This window comes from Colobus angolensis, unplaced genomic scaffold, assembly GCF_000951035.1.
Source record: "Colobus angolensis palliatus isolate OR3802 unplaced genomic scaffold, Cang.pa_1.0 Scaffold103, whole genome shotgun sequence".
NCBI lineage: Eukaryota > Metazoa > Chordata > Mammalia > Primates > Cercopithecidae > Colobus > Colobus angolensis.
In genome coordinates this window covers 7,466,323-7,473,334 of record NW_012111253.1, presented here as the reverse complement: position 1 = coordinate 7,473,334, position 7,012 = coordinate 7,466,323, and positions in this window count along the sequence as shown.

Here is a 7,012-nt window from a genome sequence, read left to right as displayed (position 1 = left end):
ACACACACACACACACACACACACACACACACATACCCCAAGGAAGCCAGGAAATGAGGCTAAGCAATCCAATGGCTAATAGGATAAATAATTTAAGGAACCCAGCATTCTCATCCTCAAACCTCATAGAGCCAAGCATAGAGTACTCCAGAATTAGACTTCTAAAAAATTTACTTCTTTTTGCATTTTCTTCCTCGGTGTTGGTGGAAGGGACATCAAGAGCAATCTTATAATGATGTGGCTTTTTTGAAGGGAATTTAGATTCATTAAAAGCAAGTCAGTCATTCATCTACACAGTTCAAAAAGTGAGTTTTTTGGCCAATAAACTAGGAAAAACTTCAACATCACTAATCATCAGAGAGGTGCAAATCAAAACCACAATGAGATACTCCATACCAGTCAGAATGGGTGATTACTAAAAAGTCACAGAATAACAGATGCTGGGGAAGTTGCAGAGAAAAGGGAACACTTATACACTGTTGGTAGCAATGCAAATTAGTTCATCCACTGTGGAAAGCAGTTTGAAGATTCCTCAAAGAACTAAAAATAGAATTACCATTGGATTCAGCAATCCCATCCCATTAATCTACCAAAAAGACATGCCCTTGTATGTTTACCAAAACACTATTCACAGTAACAAAGACATGGAATCAACCCAGGTGCCCATCAATGGTGAATTGCATAAAGTGTGGTGTATATATACCATGAAATACTACATAGTCATAAAAGAGAATGAAAGCATGTCCTTTTCAGCAACATGGATACAGCTGGAGGTCGTTACATGGATACAGCTGGAGGTCATTATCCTAAGCACATTAACACAGAAACAGAAAACCAAATACCACGTATTCTCACTTACAAGTAGGAGCTAAATATTGGGTACACGTGGACACAAAGATGAAAATACTAAACACTGGGGGTTCCAATAAACACTGGGGATTCCAAACGCGAGGAGGAAGGGAGGGTAACAATGGTTGGAAAACTAACTATTGGGTACTCTCTTCACTACTTTGGCAGCGGGATCATTAGAAGCCCAAACCTCAGCATCACACAGTACACCCATGTAAAAAACCTGCACATGTACCCTCTGAATCTTAAAAAAAAAAAAAAAGGAATAAAAAACAACTGACTTTTGAGACTTTGGTGTATACTTTTCTTGTGCTTACTTCAACAGTTGAGCTCTAATTCTCTTATAAGCCACAACACCTTGTTATATTTGTTAAACTATTTTAATATAGTGTGGGGTATGCCTACAGCACTCTCACAATAATACTGCCAAGTTGTCTCGAGATTTACTCTGAAATCAATTGAATTCAAATTGAAACAGTAATTAATGCTAAAGTTCTTTCCTCTGTTTTCAGCAAGCTGGTGTCTGTTTCCATGGAAACAGGCTGTCACTGCACCCTGCAGTAAAAACGTCAGAGATAGCTTATCAATTTTGGTGAGTTCAAGCTGGTATCTGCTGCGACTAAATTTCTCTAACAACAACATGTATGAAAGTCCAACTAATTTCCGCAATGAGAGGTGTTTTGTCACAACCAAAACCGAGGACTAGTTATCTGAGGAAGAGTATTATCTAATGATTGCTGACCCAAACTTTTAGCTGCAGCGTCTATCTATAGGTAATTGCCTATAATTTTGTTTCAAGTTGATTTGTGTTTTAGAAGTTACCTATTTGAATTTCCATCAGTCAGGGGGATAGAATGCTTCCAGAATTCTTTTATAATTTAAAAAGTGTTATCAAATCTGCAGTACTCTAATGTGTGTAATATGCTTTATTTCTTATATTTGTCATTTAAGTAAGCAGGCCCATTTAATTCAATAAATGTTTATTGAGGGATCTAAGTTTTAGGCCAGGAATTTTCAAACCATATAAGAATTCCCTGGTGATTTTATTTTAAAAGTAGAATTATAGGTCTTATCTCTTAGAGATTCTGCTTCAGTGTATCTGGGGTGGGCCCAGCACACTAAATTCCCCATCTCCCCATCTGCAGATGATTTGAAAACCACTTCCCTAGGCACTTTTTTTAGGAGCTTTAGATGCAAAAATAAAGAAGTTAATCTGTGTCCTTCAAGTCCAGCACATGGGGAAAACACACCAAAAATATATTACAACACATAGTCCTAAAATGCCCAGTAATCCAGGGACACCCAGAACCCCTATATTAAAAGGGGACCCCATGGTTTCTTCTATCTTTCAGCTCAAAATTGCATCACAAGTGTGTTAGTATATGAGGCTTCCAACTAACATGAACAAGGGGAATAGTTGAGACATATGTTCCTGGGGACTAGGAGTAATCATTAGCCTCAGGCAAAGTGAGAAGAGGAAGGAAATTTTAAATTAAAGGGAGGAAAAGACAAATAGACCCTCCACTCAAAAGAGGGCAGAGCAATTGCCAGGTAAGAAAGACAGATAAAGAACAAAGAAGAAAAACCATAGATACATACAAGAGTAAACGCGCTGGGGTGAAGACACCTGGGTGCATCATTGGTGAGAGAATCTACCTCTCTCTACCTCTAGATCTTGGACTTTCTTAACTGTTGGTATATTAGGTCAAGATCCTTAAAAGTGGACCATAAAATCAGGAGTCATATGCAAGCAATTTATTAAGGATATTTTTCCCAGGAAAAAACACTAAGGGAGTGGAAGAAATAGGTCAGGAAAGGGGAAGAAACCAAGCAAGGGTACAATTACAAGCAAAATCCTATAGAGGGTAGCTTCTGCCTTATCCTGCAAGGAAACTCTATAGTCTGAGTTATGCCTCAGAGTCATTGCTGCCAAAAGTAAGTGAGCTGAGCTTTTATACTCCCATATTCATTAGTCATTGATTGAGGGCAGCCATGGGCTAACATGTACATGCAAGCACTCCCAGCTCCCATACAGGCAGAGCCTCCAGTAGCCCAAGGGCAAGCCTCCAAAGAAGAATGTCAGGTGTTAGGTTTTCAAAGCTAAAGCATACCAAGGCCAAAAGAGGGCGATCTAAAAAGGATAAAAGGGATCTGAGAAGATTTTAGCACCAACAACGTCTGCCACAGTGGTCTAAATGCTGAAAGCATACTGTAATCAACACAGCAAATTCTAATGAGCTGGATTCTGAAACTTGAGGATTACTCAACATATCAGCACTCCATGATTTGTGGGGAGGGGAGATTCACTACAAGTGGAAGAAAATACCAAATACGGCGTATCTTACAGTGTTATGATTGTAGCGATGAACCATATGCAGAGAAACAAAAAAGCAGACAATTATCAACTTTGGTTGGGGGTAGAATGGGCTGTGGGTAACCAAGAGTGGCATTCTGCAAGAGGTATTGTTTAAGTTGGGATTTCAAGAACGAACAGTGAACATGATGTGGAAGCAAACCCATATTGTAAGGCATTGCATCTATTCCAATATATTGCATCATTGACAAACTATAACAACCAAAAATATTCATAAGCAGGCTTGCAAACCAAATACATATTAGATCAGAAGTGGAAACACAGAATGAAACACACAATGGTGAAGTACCGAGGCCATGGGCTTGGTAGGCTTGCTGGGCTCTGAGACTAGAGCAGCCTTTGGTGACTGGCAGTTTACCTCCTATAGGGTAAAGGGACTAAAAACACCTCATATAAAATGAGGAAACAGAGCCCGGCCTATAACTGAAGCAATAGGCTGGGAGATACCTCCCTAACTCCTAGAAAGAGGCTGAAAAACACAGCTGTGCCTGTAGTTAATGACAGACAGCTTCAGGGTAGCAAAGAGAGAAAAGGCAGATTTAGCCTGAAAATCAGGAACTAAGCCAAGCTGACAGTCAGCATAGAGAATGTATTTACCACATCACCAACATTACCAGGGCAGAAAGCACTGAGCTGATTCTGAATCGGGGGTCTGGGACCCAAGTGAAAGGGAGGAGTGAGCAGATAGGAAAATATGTAGAGACAAAGTGCTTAATTACAAAGGAGAATGAACCAAGATTAAGTAGATACAGAAAAGAGAAATACAGAGAAGAGTCTGTGGTTATAATGGACATTACCAATGATAGGCTATGAGCTCCAAGACCTATTGGAAAGGATTTGGTGATTGAAAAGCACTGAGATCTTTGGTCAGTTTGAGGTTATACTGAGACCTATAGAGAGAAGAGAATAACTTTAAAGTTAAAGTTGAAGGAAGAGAAGAAGCCTAAAATCAAAAGTGCTTTCTAAGAAACATGTTGAATAAATAAATATAAATCCATGCTCAAGTACATAATAAAGGCACTGAACAAAAATATGGAAGGAAAAATGCTATGAAAGAGTTATCATACAAAAAGGGAAGATTGCCTACTAAAGAATAACAATTAGACTGTCAGCAGAATTCATATCAGCAATAAATGCTAGAAGTCAATGGAAGATCATATCTTCATGGTGCTAAAAAAACTATCAACCTATAATTTTATACCTAGAGTAAGTATTATTTATTAGTTAAGGTGAATGGAGAGAATAACAAAATTTTCAGATATACAAATGTTAAGAAGGTTAACCACTCATAGATCCTTACTAAAAGAGATATTATAGGATGTTCTTTAGGAAAAAAAATAAAAATACTGGAGGAAAGAGTAGGTTAAAAAATAAGAAAACATAAAGTATAATTCATTATTTTTCGAAAAAATATTTTTCTTACAAATGGTAAAACTAAATCTCTAGCCGTCAATAATAAGATGGGTGTTATTTTACGGATAGTAAAAGCATGATAAAGTCTTTAGTATGTTAGGGAAAAGGCCAAAATTAGGAAATGATTCTGTACAGTATTAAGAAAAGACATAAACATATTATATGTCAAAGTGTTAAGGATAACTAGTTAAAAAAATTAAAAGCATCTACTGTCAAAATAAACAAAGAATAGAAATATAGAGAAAAATGTATCAATCCACATACTAACTTCCTTTTTATAAAAAAAGATAGTGAATACTGAAAAAAAACTTCATCTATACACTTCATATAAAAAAGACTTCTCAAAGAAAACCATAGAGAAGGTTTTAAAATAAAAAGATGGGAAAAATATACCAGGAAGACATTAAACAAAAGAAAACTGGTATAGTCACATTAACATTAAACAAAACAGATTTAAATGAAAAGCATTATTAAGGATAAGTAGGAATGTTACATTAAAACAGTCAGTGTAAAAAAATACAACCATCAGTATTATAAATCATAAATTTAAGTGCACCAAATAATATAGCCTCAAAACACATAAAACAAGATGTGTTACAAGGAAAAATTGTTAAACCAAGTATTAGATGAATATTAAACATAATTCTAGGAGGTTCCAAGATGGCCAAATAGGAACAGCTCCAGTCTACAGCTCCCAGCGTGAGCGACACAGAAGACAGGTGGTTTCTGTATTTCCAACTGAGGTACCAGGTTCATCTCACTGGGGCTTGTCAGACAGTGGGTGCAGGACAGTGGGTGCTGCCCACCGAGTGTGAGCCAAAGCAGGGCAAGGCATCACCTCACCCAGGAAGTGCAAGGGGTCAGGGAATTTCTTTTCCTAGCCAAGGGAAGCTGTGACAGATGGCACCTGGAAAATCGGGTCACTCCCACCCTAATACTGTGCTTTTCCAATGGTCTTAGCAAATGGCACACCAGGAGATTATATCCTGCACTTGGCTCAGAGGGTCCCACACCCACAGAGCCTCACTCATTGCTAGCACAGCAGTCTGAGATCGAACTGCAAGGTGGCAGCGAGGCTAAGGGAGGGGCACCTGCCATTGCTGAGGCTTGAGTAGGTAAAAAAAAGTGGCTGGGAAGCTCAAACTGGGTGGAGCCCACCACAGCTCAAGGAGGCCTGCCTGCCTCTATAGATTCCACCTCTGGGGGCAGGGCATAGCCAAACAAAAGGCAGCAGAAACCTCTGCAGACTTAAACGTCCCTGTCCGACAGCTTTGAAGAGATAGTGGTTCTCCCAGCACAGAGTTTGAGATCTGAGAACGGACAGACTGCCTCTTCAAGTGGGTCCCTGACCTCCAAGTAGCCTAACTGGGAGGCACCCCCCAGTATGCACAGACTGACACCTCACACGGCCGGGTACCCCTCTGAGACGAAGCTACCAGAGGAACGATCAGGCAGCACATTTGCTGTTCAGCAATATTCGCTGTTCTGCTGCCTCTGCTGCTGATACCCAGGCAAACAGTGTCTGGAGTGGACCTCCAGCAAACTCCAACAGACCTGCAGCTGAGGGTCCTGACTGTTAGAAGGAAAACTAACAAACAGAAAGGACATCCACACCAAAACCCCATCTGTACATCACCATCATCAAAGACCAAAGGTAGATAAAACCACAAGGATGGGGAAAAAAACAGAGCAGAAAAGCTGAAAATTCTAAAAATCAGAGCGCCTCTCCCCCTCCAAAGGAACGCAGCTCCTCTCCAGCAATGGAACAAAGCTGGACAGAGAATGACTTTGAGGAGTTGACAGAGGAACGCTTCAGATTATCAAACTTCTCTGAGCTAAAGGAGGAAGTTCAAACCCATCGCAAAGAAGCTAAAAACTTTGAAAAAATATTAGATGAATAGCTAACTAGAATAACCAGTGTAGAGAAGTCCTTAAATGACCTGACAGAGCTGAAAACCATGGCACAAGAACTATGTGACGAATGCACAAGCTTCACTACCCGATTCGAACAACTGGAAGAAAGGGTATCAGTGATTGAAGATCAAATGAATGAAATGAAGTGAGAAGAGAAGTTTAGAGAATAAAGAGTAAAAACAAATGAACAAAGCCTCCAAGAAATATGGGACTATGTGAAAAGATCAAATCTACCTCTGATTGGTGTACCTGAAAGTGACGGGGAGAATGGAACCAAGTTGGAAAAGACTCTGCAGGATATTATCCAGGAGAACTTCCCCAACCTAGCAAGGCAGCCCAACATTCAAATTCAGGAAATACAGAGAACGCCACAAAGATACTCCTCGAGAAGAGCAACTCCAAGACACATAATTGTCAGATTCACCAAAGTTGAAATGAAGGAAAAAATGTTAAGGGCAGCCA